Below are 15,863 nucleotides of genomic sequence, written 5' to 3' on the forward strand. Positions count from 1 at the left end.
GAAGAAGCAAGCAGGACATATGGCCGGAGTCAAGAAAGAAAATTAGAAATAAATAGAAATAAAGGAGATCGCCATATTGGGAGTGTGCTTATGCTATAATCTCCGCAAAATGCTTGGCACATGCAAAAAAAAAACAATCCCTAGTTTTTTCCATGATTTTCTCGATGAGCACCGAAGGTAGAGAAGACGTGTTGTTGGAAACCCTAACCTTCCGCTCATTCTAAATATTCCAGGCGATGAGAGGATGGCGGGTGGTGCAGAGCCCAAGGGGATGTGCAATGTCGGAGTTGTAGATAGCTTGCCAAAAATGTACGAATCTCATTGAGCGGCCTTACTTTCACCACTACACATGAAACTAGCCAGCAGGTAGACGGAAAACCAAAACTGATCCCGGGTGCATATGCACCCTATATGTATAAAACATATTTTAAAAACGTAAAAAAGTTAGGAAAAAAATTTAACATGTAGAGAGACATGTTCTATGTCTGCGCGTCAGGTTTCACATAAAACCGACATTTTTTGTATCCTGTGTAAAAAAGACAAACAATGCTTCGAGAAATAGACTATTTTAGCACCAAAAATTTATCTTTTTTGCACAGGGCACAAAACATATCGGTTTTTGCTGAAACAACTTTATAAGCATGTATCATGTCAAGGTATACGCGAGGCATTTTTATTTGTATTTTTTGACATTTGTAAATATATTTAATATGTATTTTAAATAAAGGGTGCATATGCACCCGGGTGCAGAAACACCATGTCCGCAGGTAGAAGAATAAGAAGTGGTATGTGTCTTTAGGCTGGCATCACATGGCACACAAGGAGTTTGACAAACCATTTCTTCTTCATAATTTGATTACTAGAAGGTAACCTTCCACGGGCCAAATGACATGTGTATTCTACGAAGATGTGATTGTCGTTTGAACCATTAAGTCGAATCTCCTTTCCTTTGTTATTTCGATACCGGCACTTGTCCGAGACATGATCATCGGTATCATTATACCTAGTTCGATATCGTTACCGACAAAGCTATTCAACTTGTTTTCGTGAAATTACATCCTCATGACTTAGTCATGTGTTGCAACTTGGATGTAATCTCACCGAGTGAGCCCATAGTATCTTCCGGCTACAAATTCCGCTCTTGACACATACGCCTCAACCCATCTCATTGGAATACCTGAGAAGCACATTTATGACCACCCTGTTGCGGTGTGGCGATTGATGATGTCTTAGTAGCCGCCGGTGATACTGATTAGATATGGTCTCACGGTCTAAGGGTTAGGTTACTACGCTTTCATAAATATCGTAACGTGAACTTCGTAACTTGATCGTGTTACAATACTTATATTTTGGAATATCCATCATATCATTCACTCAATGATATGACTCCATTGTCAATGACATGTGTGTCCATGATCGAGAAACCTCGATCATCGAATCACACTGAACTAGTTTGCGAATGCTCAATAGGGACCCTGGTTTGTGATGGCGTGTAACTCACATGTTCGTTGGGAACCCCAAGAGGAAGGTATGATGCGCACAGCAGCAAGTTTTCCCTCAGAAAGAAACCAAGGTTTATCGAACCAGGAGGAGCCAAGAAGCACGTTGAAGGTTGATGGCGGCGGGATGTAGTGCGGCGCAACACCGGAGATTCCGGCGCCAACGTGGAACCCGCACAACACAACCAAAGTACTTTGCCCCAACGAAATAGTGAGGTTGTCAATCTCACCGGCTTGCTGTAACAAAGGATTAACCGTATTGTGTGGAAGATGATTGTTTGCGTAAAACAAGAGAACAAGTATTGCAAGAGATTGTATTTCAGTATAGAGAATTGGACCGAGGTCCACAGCTCACTAGAGGTGTCTCTCCCATAAGATAAACAAGATGTTGGGTGAACAAATTACAGCTTGGGCAATTGACAAATAAATAGGGCATGACCATGCACATACATATTATGATGAGTATAGTGAGATTTAATTGGGCATTACGACAAAGTACATAGACCGCCATCCAACCGCATCTATGCCTAAAAAGTCCACCTTCAAAGTTATCATCCGAACCCTCCAAGTATTAAGTTGCAAAGCAACAGTACAATTGCATTAAGTATGGTGCGTAATGTAATCAACAACTACATCCTTAGACATAGCATCAATATTTTATCCCTAGTGGCAACAAGACAACACAACCTTAGAACTTTCGTCACCGTCCTGTGTGTCAATGCAGGCATGAACCCACTATCGAGCATAAATACTCCCTCTTGGAGTTACAAGCATCTACTTGGCCACAGCATCTACTAGTAACGGAGAGCATGCAAGATCATAAACAACACATAGATATAACTTTGATAATCAACATAACAAGTATTCTCTATTCATCGGATCCCAACAAACGCAACATATAGAATTACAGATAGATGATCTTGATCATGTTAGGCAGCTCACAAGATCCGACAATGATAGCACAATGGGGAGAAGACAACCATCTAGCTACTGCTATGGACCCATAGTCCAGGGATAGACTACTCACACATCACTCCGGAGGCGACCATGGCGGCGTAGAGTCCTCCGGGAGATGATTCCCTCTCCGGCAGGGTGCCGGAGGCGATCTCCTCGGATCCCCCGAGATGGGATCGGCGGCGGCGGCGTCTCTGGAAGGTTTTCCGTATCGTGGCTCTCGGTACTGGGGGTTTCGCAACGGAGGCTTTAAGTAGGCGGAAGGGCAGGTCAGGAGGCGGCACGAGGGGCCCACACTACAGGCCGGCGCGGCCAGGGCTTGGGCCGCGCCGCCCTGTAGTCTGGCCACCTCGTGGCCCCATTTCGTCTCCTCTTCGGACTTCTGGAAGCTTCGTGGCAAAATAGGACCCTGGGCGTTGATTTCGTCCAATTCCGAGAATATTTCGTTACTAGGATTTCTGAAACCAAAAACAGCAGAAAACAAGAATCGGCACTTCGAGCATCTTGTTAATAGGTTAGTTCCGTAAAATGCACGAATATGACATAAAGTGTGCATAAAACATGTAGATAACATCAATAATGTGGCATGGAACATAAGAAATTATCGATACGTCGGAGACGTATCGCATCCCCAAGCTTAGTTCTCGCTTCGTCCCGAGCAGGTAAAACGATAACACGTATAATTTCCGGAGTGACATGCCATCATAACCTTGATCATACTATTTGTAAAGCATATGTAGTGAATGCAGCGATCAAAACAATGTATATGACATGAGTAAACAAGTGAGTCATAAAGCAAAGACTTTTCATGAATAGCATTTCAAGACAAGCATCAATAAGTCTTGCATAAGAGTTAACTCATAAAGCAATAATTCAAAGTAAAGGCATTGAAGCAACACAAAGGAAGATTAAGTTTCAGCGGTTGATTTCAACTCATAACATGTATATCTCATGGATATTGTCAACATAGAGTAATATAATAAGTGCAATAAGTGTAAGGGTATTTTACCCTTATCCATTATTTTGGTATCTATGACACCGTGCTAGAGTATTTGGACTAATACATGCCTACAAGATGACTTTCAGGTATTAGCCAAAGAGGTATGATGGTGTTGCAATGGAACAAAAGGCAACGGGAGACCCCCCCAATTCGACGAAAAATCAGCTAGTTTTTCTGAGCCAGGCCGGTCACAGATCCGGCTGGACCGGCCCCGGCACCGGCAGCCCTGGCCGCCAACCGGACCCCGAACCGGTGCCATCCGGCGACATCCAAGAAAGAAACGAAGCTATCCGGCGCGCGTCCGGTCACCAGCCCGGCTTCGACCGGCCGCTCCGGTCCACGGCCCGGTCCGACCGGCGCTCGACCGAGCGGCCCGGCCAGCAACCGGTTCTCAGCGCTCGTGACATCCGGGCCACATCCAAGTAGCTCCGAAGTCTGCCCGGCCAAGTCCCTGGTCCCAGCCTCGGTTGGAAACCGGCCGGCCCGGTCCGTGGTCCTGGTCTCGACCGGGCCGTGGACCGGCCTCGTCCGGCGCAAAATCCGGTTGACCGGGTTTCTCGAAGAATCCGTCGATGTGGCAAGTGACCAACGGCCGTATTTAGAAGAACACTATAAATAGGTCTTCTCCTACCTCCGAACAGCTAGGCACTACACTACAAGCTGTTCTTGAGCTCTCTCTCTCATACTCCATTGCTAGAAACACCAAAAGCCTCGCATCTCCCTCCTCCTCCACCCAAACTCAAATCCCTCCGGGAATCATTAGAGGAGGACCCGATCTACCGTTCTACCAAGCCAAATCTCATTCCCCTTGTATTCATTGAGAAGCTTGCTTCCTAGGGTTCCTAGGAAACCCTAGGTAGGCAAGAGGAGTCCGAAGCATCCGGGCTGTGGATTTGCTCCGGCAAGATTGTGAAGGTTTGGAGGCTACCTCAAAGTCTACCACAAGTGAGTGAGCTATTCCTTCGTGGGATAGGCTCCGGAGAATAGGGTGAGCCTTCGTGGCGCGGGGAATCCTTCGTGGGACCTCCACTCCTCCAAACGTGACGTACCTTGTTGCAAAGCAAGGGAACACGGGAATACATCCTCGTCTCCGCGTGCTATCTGTTATCTCTAACCGAACTCCTTACTTGTGATTTAACTGCCTGTGAGAGCCTTCGTGCTCGAGTTAGTTGTATTCTCATATAGGTTGCTTCACCTAGTTTGCATTAGGCTCATCTTTATATTCCGCAAAGCCTAATATTGCAAAGAAAGAATTAAAATTTGTAGAAACCTATTCACCCCCCCTCTAGGTTTACCATCTCTATACTTTCAATTGGTATCGAGCCCGGACTCTTATTAAGGGCTTCACCGCCTTAAGAGTGAGATGGATAAACTCTTCGAGGGTCTAGATGAAGACTCTAACCTTTCGGTTAAAGAGATGAAATCTAGATTCTTGGCATATGAGGCCGAGAAGAAGAAAAAGGAGGATGAGCTACAAAACCAAATGGCAGAAATGACTGCCATGCTTAAGAACCTAACAACCTAACTGCGGGTGGAACTTCTAGTGGGGCTTCGGTCTCTAAGGAGTCCTACCATGATGTTAACTATAACTATCCTAGAAACACTTCACCCATGCCTCATATAAACCATAGTGGGACCGTTCCCCATTACGATGGAACTCACTTTCCACATTGGAAATCTGCTATGGAATCTCATATTCGCAGCTGCAGTGTGGAGCTATGGGAGCTCATTGTTCATGGATATCCGGAGCCACAAGATCCCACTCGGTTGACATCCACCGAGTTCTACAACCGTCAACTCAATGCATCCGCACGTGACAAGATTAGAAGTGGCATCAACCGCAAGCTTCTTGATCAAGTCGATGACATTGTCTCCGCTAAAGAGTTGTGGGATCGGATCGTAGTACTACAAGAGGGAACCGATTTGATCCAATCAGCTCTCTATGAGACCGCAAAGCAAGAGGCCTACCAATTCATGATTCGGGATGGAGAATCCATATTTGATGCCTATGCTAGGCTTGGTGCTCTGAAAGTAAGGGTCAAGGGACTTGGTGTTGAGAAGTACAATGACGGATTTGAGATGAACGAAGCCTTCATAAAATCCAAGGTCATTGCTATGATTGCCGTCAAACAAGAAGACACCAACCTTGGACTCAACTTGCAAATCATGACCAAGAGTGCCGATCTCAACTCCGATGATCTAGTCTCCTATGTGGCCGCCAATGAAAGCATGGCCAAAGCCGGGAAGAGGCTCAAGGCAATGAACCGTGTTGATGAAGCCTCACACAACCATGAAGCGTCACACAACCTTGCTCTCAAAGCTAGAGCCGACCATGAAAGCAACGAAGACTATGAGATTGAAGAAGATGAAGAGATGACTTCAACTAGTGACATTGCTACCGACTTTGCTTTCTTTGCCAAGAAGTACAAGGCAAAGTTCCCAATGCTCCTCAATGACAAGAAGAAGAAGAGAACTTGCTACAATTGTGATGAAGATAACCACTTTGCAAATGAGTGCCCTTATGAGAAAAGGGTAGACAAGCCAAAGTTCATCAAAGGGGTCAAACCAAGATTGAAGCCGAACCCAATCAACGATCGGTACAAGAAGAACAAGGGAAGAGCTTTTGTTGGGGCCGAGTACTTGTCCGATGAAGAAGAGGAAGATGAGGAGAAGGAGGCCGGAGTGGCCGGTTTAGCATACTCTAAGCCCGGGTCACTCTTCACATATGACTACTCCAAAGATTACTCCACCGGAGAATGATGTTGGCTCTTCCTTCATGGCAAGAACAACTCAAGATGATGACTCCGATGACTCTCCCTCCTCTTCAATCATTGGCTCTTGTCTTATGGCAAGGGAAACCAAGGTAATGGAACCTCCACCTTCCCTATCTAGTGTTCTTGATGATGAAAACGAAGATCAAGAAGAATTAACTATGCTTAAGGAACTCTATGATGTTAGATGCACCCTTCGTGGTGAAGCTCTTGTCAAGTTTGATTTCTTGATGGACTCACTCAAAGAGAAGGATGAGTCCATTGAGGAATTAGAATATCAATTGAATGAGAAGGAACGGAGATTCAATCTCCTAAGACAAGAGCTAAAAACCGAAAGGTGCATATCTCAAGGCCTTAAGCAACAAATTGAAACTTATGAACTTGATAAAGTTAAGGACCTAGAAACTATTGATAGGGCTCAATTATTGACCCAAGAGCTCAATGCTTCAAAGGAGGAACTTGAAGTTGCTCATGCTTCTCTCACTAGGGATCTTGACCACCTTGAAAGAGCTAACAAGCTTGTCAAGGATGAGCTCAAGAAACTTGGAGAGAATCATGATCTACTTCAAGAATCCTACAAAAAGGCTCTTGGATCAATGAAGGATCCCTTTGATGTTGAAAAGCTTGCTTGTTCCTCCATTTCCTTTACTAGTGAGCATGCTAAACTTGTTGAGGAACATGTTCGTTTACAAGAGGAACTTTCTTTGCATGTTGAGACCAATGCATATCTTGAGTCCTTGGTGACCAAATATGGTCTTGACTATCATCCTAATGAATCTTCTTGTGAGCAAGCATCTATTCTTGAGGAAAATGTTAGGCTAACAAAGGAACTTGCAAAGTTCACCACCGCCAAGAACAAGATGGGATTGGATGACCTCTTGAGTAAGCAAAGGTCAAACAATCAAAAGTATGGACTTGGATATACTCCCAAGTCTCACAAGAAGAACAACTACAAGAAGGAGAAACCCGCTCAAGATAAGAACAAGAAGGTCACTAACAATGGCAAAGCCTCAAAGGGCAAAGCCACTAGTGGTGCCCACACGGGGCCAAACGATCACTATGCATTATTTGTTGATTATTATGGTGATGTCTATGCTAACTATGTTGGCCCTCCTAATGGCTATGCTTATAGAGAGTACTCAATTTGGGTACCAAAAGATATTGTTGCCATTGCAAAGGAACCCATTAATCGATGGGTTCCTAAATCCTCTACTTGATCTTGTAGGGGTATTCCTCCGTGGTCCAAAATGGGTGTTTGATAGTGGATGCACCAATCATATGACCGGAGGAAAAGGTGTGCTTGATCAATTCATTGAAGATATCCACAAGAAGTCAAGCATTACCTTTGGTGACAACTCAAAGGGAAAGGTACTTGGGTATGGCAAGGTAGCAATCTCTAAGGACTTGTGCCTTGAGACGGTTATGCTTGTTGAACACCTTGGCTATAACTTACTTTCTATATATCATCTTGCCGATGCCGGTTACAATTCATATTTCACTAAATATTATGTGCAAGTCTTTAGGAGTGACAATCTCAAATTGGTCCTTGTTGGATTTGTGGAGAACAACCTTTATGTGGTTGACCTCTCGAAAGAGAGTCCCTCCTTCTCCACATGTCTAATGGCGGCCAAGCATGACGAAGGATGGTTGTGGCATCGCCGCCTTGGTCATGTTAACATGAGGAATCTTAAACAACTCCTAAAGGGTGAGCATATTGTGGGACTAACCGGTGTTTCTTTTGAGAAAGATCGTGTTTGTAGTGCATGTGTAGCCGGAAAGCAACTCAAGAAGAAGCATCCCATCAAGAGTATTGTTACCACATCTAGGCCTTTGGAGCTCCTTCATTTGGACCTCTTTGGGCCATCACACTATGATACTCTTGGTGGAAGCAAGTATGGACTTGTCATTGTTGATGATTACTCAAGATACTCTTGGGTCTTTCTCCTTAAGTCTAAGGACGAGACCCATAGAGAGTTCATCACCTTCGCCAAGAAAGCTCAACGTATGTATGAATCCGAGATCAAGGCAATTAGGACCGATAATGGCACCGAGTTCAAGAACTACACTATGCAAGAGTTTGTGGATGATGAGGGCATCAAGCATGAGTTTTCGGCGCCATACACCCCTCAACAAAATGGTGTTGTTGAAAGGAAGAACCGGACTATCATTGAGATGGCAAGAACCATGTTGAGTGAATTCAACTCACCCCACAACTTTTGGGGAGAAGCCATCTCTACGGCCGTCCACTACTCCAACCGGCTCTTCCTCCGTCCCCTCCACAACAAAACCCCATACGAGCTCCTTACCGGTAACAAGCCTAATGTCATGTATATTCGTGTCTTTGGATGCAAATGCCTTGTTAAGAACAACAAAGGAAAGCTCGGTAAATTTGAAACTAGAACCATAGAGGGTATATTTGTTGGATATGCGGAGAACTCTCACGCCTATAGATACTACAACCGGTCCTCCGGGACTATTGAAGTATCTTGTGACGTGGTGTTCTTGGAGGATAATGGCTCCCAAGTGGAGCAAGTTGTTCCATGTGGTGCAGGTAATGATGTTGATCCATCTAGTGCCATCAAGCATATGGGCATTGGACACATCCGGCCCATGGAGGTTCATAACGATGATCAAGATGATGGAGTAGATGTCTCAAGCACGCCACAAGTAGAGCCTAGCTCAACTCAAGCCGAACCATCAAGTGCAACTCAAGAACCATCCTCCACTCAAGATGAGTCTCAATCCGAAGAACAAGAAGAAGATCCTCATTCCATGGAGCAAGATCATGATGACGATCAAGAAACATCCTCTACTCATGATCTAGCTCAAGTGGTCCCTCATGATCAAGTACTTGCAAGAGATGAATTCATTGATCATGAAGGAACCATTCGGAAGATCAAGGCCGCTACAAGGGCAAGTGACATGAAAGTGGATCAAGTCCTTGGTAGCATCTCAAGAGGAGTGGTAACTCATAGACACCATGCATTACTTATCACTTATTGTCAACATCATGCTTTTGTGTCTAGTTTTGAACCACTTAAGGTACATGAAGCCTTGGTTGATCCGGATTGGGTAATTGCCATGCAAGAAGAATTGGAGTGTTTCACTCGTAATGAAGTATGGTCTCTAGTTGAGAGACCCAAGGATCATCGCATCAATGTCATTGGGACCAAATGGGTATTCAAGAACAAGCAAGATGAGAATGGCATTGTTATACGAAACAAAGCAAGGAAATTTGAGATGTCCATGATGGGAGAGTTGAAGTTCTTTCTAGGCTTCCAAGTGAGGCAACTTGCAAAAGGCACCTTCATCTCTCAAGAAAAGTATGTGAAGGACATGCTCAAGAAATTCAACATGACCAATGCAAGTCCAATGAAGACACCCATGCCCGTAAAGGGGCAACTTGGTTCATGTGACGGTGAGAAGGATGTGGACATAAAGATATACCGCTCCATGATAGGATCCTTGCTCTACCTTTGTGCCTCTAGGCCGGATATCATGCTAAGTGTAGGGATGTGTGCTCGTTTTCAATCCGCTCCCAAGGAGAGCCATTTAGTGGCGGTCAAACGGATACTAAGATACCTTGTTCTCACTCCTACTCTCGGGCTATGGTATCCAAAGGGGTCAACCTTTGAACTCATTGGCTATTCGGATTCCGATTGGGCCGGTGATAAGGTTGATCGGAAGTCTACCTCCTGGGCTTGCCAATTTATTGGCCGGTCATTGGTGAGTTGGTCATCCAAGAAACAAAACTCCACCGCCCTATCCACCGCCGAAGCCGAATACATATCCGCGGCATCTTGTTGCACTCAATTGTTATGGATGAAGCAAACCTTGAAAGACTATGGTGTGTCTCTTGGTACGGTGCCTCTTCTTTGTGACAATGAAAGTGCAATAAAGATCGCCAACAACCCGGTTCAACATTGTCGCACCAAACATATTGACATTCGCCATCACTTCCTACGTGATCATGTTGCCAATAAGGATATTGATCTCACTCATGTGGGAACAACCTACCAATTGGCGGATATTTTCACTAAGCCTTTGGATGAAGCCCGCTTTGTTAACTTGAGAGGAGAACTTGGTATTCTTGATCCTAAAAACTTGGATTGATTAACTTCTTGCACTATATTCTTGCATTTATCTTGCTATCTAGCTTAGAGGCATAGCACATGTGGGGATAGTCATCTTACCATGTCTTGGTATGATGCATACCTATGTGTGCAACATAAATAGACCCAATGTCATTATATGGACCCAAGCATGTCTCTTCGAGGTCTCATGACATTTGCGCTTTTCACATAGGGGGAGTAATCCCCCGCCCCTCATTGAGCCTTCATTACAACTTGATTTGACTATATAAGGCCAAATGATCTTATTGCAAAAACTATTTCAAAATGCTCTTATGATTCTTGATATACTTCGAATCATGCCCATTGTTGCTATTCACATCTTGTTTGGATTTTCTCTCCAATGGGTATGCCTAGAGAACTTTGTGCTTCCAACCCCATGTCTATGCTCATCTCATCATTATCTATCTATCTATATGTACATGTCATCATATGAGCACTCACACACATTTACACAAAGAATAGGGGCAAAACGAGGCAAAATGACACATTTTTGGGAAAATTGTCTCTGGCCGGTCACTGGCCCGGTCGGACCGGCTCGTGCGCCGGGTCGTCCGGTCACTGGCCCGGTCGACCGGGTGCCCGACCGGCCGTGCGGGCTGTTATGTTTTGAAGAGGATACCCCTTGGGGATCTTCTTCCTCATTATCCCCCACCTCTCAAACCTCCATGGCCGCCGCCTCCACCATCTCCACCACATCCTAGGCACTTCCCACCACTAGATTCTCCCCAAACTTCACACAAACATAGATCGGGATCTCGCAAGCATCTTCACCAAAGCATTTGGTCCCTCTCAAGCTAGTTTGGGAGATCGTGGGGATTTGGTCCTCAAGCCTTCTTCACGAGTTCCTCTTGCTCATTTGGGCCAAGAGGACAATGTCTTCGGGTAAATCCTTCTCCCTATCCCCCTCCCTCTTGCTTTCCCTCCCACATTGCTCATTTTTGAGGAAAGTTGAGAAAAATTAGGGTTAGGGTTAGGGTTAGTAAGTCCTCATGCCACCTAGAGTGTCACACCCCTCCTATGCACATTGTTCACTCTCCTGGTATAATCTATGTTCAAGTTTGTGAGTTTTGCATGATTTTATGTCGAATTTCTGGGCAAACGTTACAACTCAGCATGACCCGATCCACAGCCCGGTCGACCGGCCTCTCGACCGGCTGGTCCGGCGCACAGCCCGGTCAAACCGGATGGCCAACCGGCTCGTCCGGTCTGTCGTCCGGTCGGACCGGCTCCTGCGCCGGCTCGCTCAGCTTTTTCGCATGATCTCGTCGAGACACTTGAACCTAGGCTATGCTTTTGGCTTCCTCACATATGCTGATGACATGTACACTTACCTCTTTGCTATCCTCTCCCTATTATGCTGATTCACAGGTGATGAATGGACTGAAGCGAACCCTGGCCATGTTGCCAAGAGAGGGAGGAGCTCCGGGGTTCCACCCCGGCGCTCTACTGGTCGTGCTCCTCAGACTAGGGGTGGCAGCTCAACTGGAGGCCGAATCAAGAAATCTGCCAATAAGAGGAAAGATAAAGAGGCAGCGACAGATGGTGATGAGGTACTGCCAGATTTCCATGTTGGCAGTGTGCATATTGGGGCATGGAGAAGACTCAGAGAGTCCAACCCCTATCGCTTTGCGGAACCCACTTACACAGGGGGAGATCAATTCTTCTGGACCAACACACAGCAAGTCATGTGGGAAGAATTCTATGACTCCCGCGAGTACATGAAGAAAGGCACCATTGTTATGCCCAAGGCCATCAAGGATGTCATTGGAATGTATGAAGCCACCAAGTTCCGCTTTGTGGTTGCGACCTTGAGGCGGATGGGGTTGTATGATCTTATGTGCTTGACACCTACTGATGGGTGCTATTGTCCAACCTTGGTGAGACAGTTCCACTGCACAGTCTTTTTCCATGATGATGCAGCTCGGACTATGACTTGGATGACGGGCAAACAGCAATACACTTGCAACTATCTTGATTTCTGTGAAGCCTTGGGGTTTGGTGGAGGGCGTACTTCTGGCTTCAAGATATATTCTCAGCAGAAGTTCAACCGTGGGGACATTGCTGGTTGCTATCCGCCGGAGCCCACACCTGGACCTCCCACCATATCCGGGATGTACTACTCCTACCTCTTACTTGCCAAGCTCTTCCGTGAGACTCTCATCAGCAAGTCCGGCGATACAAGTGAATGCCGTGCATACCATCTGAACTTGATGTACTACTGTCTCCCTGAGCACCGGCAACCTATTGATGGCTGTGATCTCATCTACTGCGAGTTACGGCGCTGTGTTCGCGAGAGGTTGACTCCTAACCTTGCCCAGTACGTTCAGCTGCTCATCAACAAGGTTGTGCCCGCACCTCTCAATGTTTTAGGTGAGCGGGTCAGGATGGAAGCATTCAAAATCCCGGCCCAAGGTGATAACCCGGATGTTCCGGAAATGATGCCTTCTGAGCGCCGGTCCAAGGCACGCCATGACCATGCTAGCTCCAGCTCCTCTCGTCGCCCACAGCGTGGTGTCGCACGGTTCTTCTCTCGCTTATGGCAGATGTGCAAAACTACACATGATGTTGCACATCAAAGTCTCGCTTTGAACCAAGAGACAAGGAGGCGCCAAAATGAGTTCATGGCTGCTAGGAATGTGCCTATCCCTCCTCCCCGGCCCCGAGTTGGAGCCTCGTCCATGCACAAGACCGGGAGATGCCTCCTCTCACCGATGAGATGTTCCGTAACTTTGATCCTTCTCTCGTACTTTGGTGGTAGATTTGCTCATGCACCTCCTGCTGATGATGATGATGAAGAGGATGATGACGGTAATGAGGATGATGATGAAGAGGATGATGATGAGGATGATGATGACGAGGATGACGATGGGGATGGTGATGGCAACTCTCCATCTGCCGTGCCCCACTTCTATTGATGGGACGCTAGCATCTCTCCTCTTTTCTTCGCCTTTTTGGTGTTCCGATGCCAAAGGGGGAGAAGAGAGTAGAGTCTAGAATTACGGGGTTCTTTCGTTGTCACAAGCCATGGGAGTTGCTTTATTTGGATTTTATATGGCTTGTGCGTATTTGCTTTGATTTCTCAAGAACCATTTGCTACTTTGAATGATTCATGTATGGATATGTATGGACGACTATTATGTGTGCTACTCTATGTTAGGATAATTATGCTTTATGGATAATCATGCTTTATGCTTATATATGTTGATATACTTGTCCATACCATGCTTGTTTCCTAAAGATATTGGGGGAGCTTCTCATATTCCACAAATGGTGCACTTTGCATTCAAACGCAAACTCTCCAAGTGCACACATTATGGGGGAGCTGTCGTAATATCTTCTATGGAATCAAGGTTTAGAGCTTATCATAATATCTATGTGTTACTCTAGCTCGGTTTGTCATCGTATACCAAAAAGGGGGAGATTGTAAGGGTATTTTACCCTTATCCATTATTTTGGTATCTATGACACCGTGCTAGAGTATTTGGACTAATACATGCCTACAAGATGACTTTCGTGTATTAGCCAAAGAGGTATGATGGTGTTGCAATGGAACAAAAGGCAACGGGAGACCCCCCAATTCGACGAAAAATCAGCTAGTTTTTCCGAGCCGGCCGGTCACGGATCCGGTTGGACCGGCCCCGGCACCGGGCAGCCTCGGTCGCCAACCGGACCCCGGACCGGTGCCATCCGGGCGACATCCAGTAAAGAAACGAAGCCATCCGGCGCGCGTCCGGTCACCAGCCCGGTTTCGGACCGGCTGCTCCGGTCCACGGCCCGGTCCGACCGGCGCTCGACCGAGCGGCCCGGTCAGCAACCGGGTTCTCGCGCTCGTGACATCCGGGCCACATCCAAGTAAGCCCGGAGTCTGCCCGGCCAAGTCCCGGTCCCAGCTCCGGTTGGAAACCGGCCGGCCCGGTCCGTGGCCCGGTCCGACCGGGCCGTGGACCGGCCTGTCCGGCGCAAAATCCGGTTGACCGGGTTTCTCGAAGAATCTCGCCGATGTGGCAAGTGACCAACGGCCGTATTTAGAAGAACACTATAAATAGGTCTTCTCCTACCTCCGAACAGTTAGGCACTACACTACAAGCTGTTCTTGAGCTCTCTCTCTCATACTCCATTGCTAGAAACACCAAAAGCCTCGGATCTCCCTCCTCCTCCACCCAAACTCAAATCCCTCCGGGAATCATTAGAGGAGGACCCGATCTACCGTTCTACCAAGCCAAATCTCATTCCCCCTTGTATTCATTGAGAAGCTTGCTTCCTAGGGTTCCTAGGAAACCCTAGGTAGGCAAGAGGAGTCCGGAAGCATCCGGGCCGTGGATTTGCTCCGGGCAAGATTGTGAAGGTTTGGAGGCTACCTCAAAGTCTACCACAAGTGAGTGAGCTATTCCTTCGTGGGATAGGCTCCGGAGAATAGGGTGAGCCTTCGTGGCGCGGGGAATCCTTCGTGGGACCTCCACTCCTCCAAACGTGACGTACCTTGTTGCAAAGCAAGGGAACACGGGAATACATCCTCGTCTCCGCGTGCTACTCGGTTATCTCTAACCGAACTCCTTACTTGTGATTTAATCGCACTGTGAGAGCCTTCGTGCTCGAGTTAGTTGTATTCTCATATAGGTTGCTTCACCTAGTTTGCATTAGGCTCATCTTTATATTCCGCAAAGCCTAATATTGCAAAGAAAGAATTAAAATTTGTAGAAACCTATTCACCCCCCCTCTAGGTTTACCATCTCTATACTTTCAATAAGCAAGTATGTAGGAATCAATGCACAGTTCACACAAGTGTTTGCTTCTTGAGGTGGAGAGAAATAGGTGAACTGACTCAACATTGAAAGTAAAAGAATGGTCCTCCATAGAGGAAAAGCATCGATTGCTATATTTGTGCTAGAGCTTTGATTTTGAAAACATGAAACAATTTTGTCAACGGTAGTAATAAAGCATATGTGTCATGTAAATTATATCTTACAAGTTGCAAGCCTCATGCATAGTATACTAATAGTGCCCGCACCTTGTCCTAATTAGCTTGGACTACCGGATCATCACAATGCACATGTTTTAACCAAGTGTCACAAAGGGGTACCTCTATGCCGCCTGTACAAAGGTCTAAGGAGAAAGCTCGCATTGGATTTCTCGCTATTGATTATTCTCAACTTAGACATCCATACCGGGACAACATAGACAACGGATAATGGACTCCTCTTTTATGCATAAGCATGTAACAACAATTAATAATTTTCTCATTTGAGATTGAGGATATATGTCCAAAACTGAAACTTCCACCATGGATCATGGCTTTAGTTAGCGGCCCAATGTTCTTCTCTAACAATATGCATGCTTAACCATAAGGTGGTAGATCTCTCTTACTTCGAGACAAGACGAACATGCATAGCAACTCACATGAAATTCAACAAAGAGTAGTTGATGGCGTCCCCGAGTGAACATGGTTATCGCACAACAAGCAACTTAATAAGAGATAAAGTGCATAATTACATATTCAATACCACAA

The sequence above is a fragment of the Lolium rigidum genome, chromosome 5 (assembly GCF_022539505.1).
Source record: "Lolium rigidum isolate FL_2022 chromosome 5, APGP_CSIRO_Lrig_0.1, whole genome shotgun sequence".
Taxonomy (NCBI): domain Eukaryota; kingdom Viridiplantae; phylum Streptophyta; class Magnoliopsida; order Poales; family Poaceae; genus Lolium; species Lolium rigidum.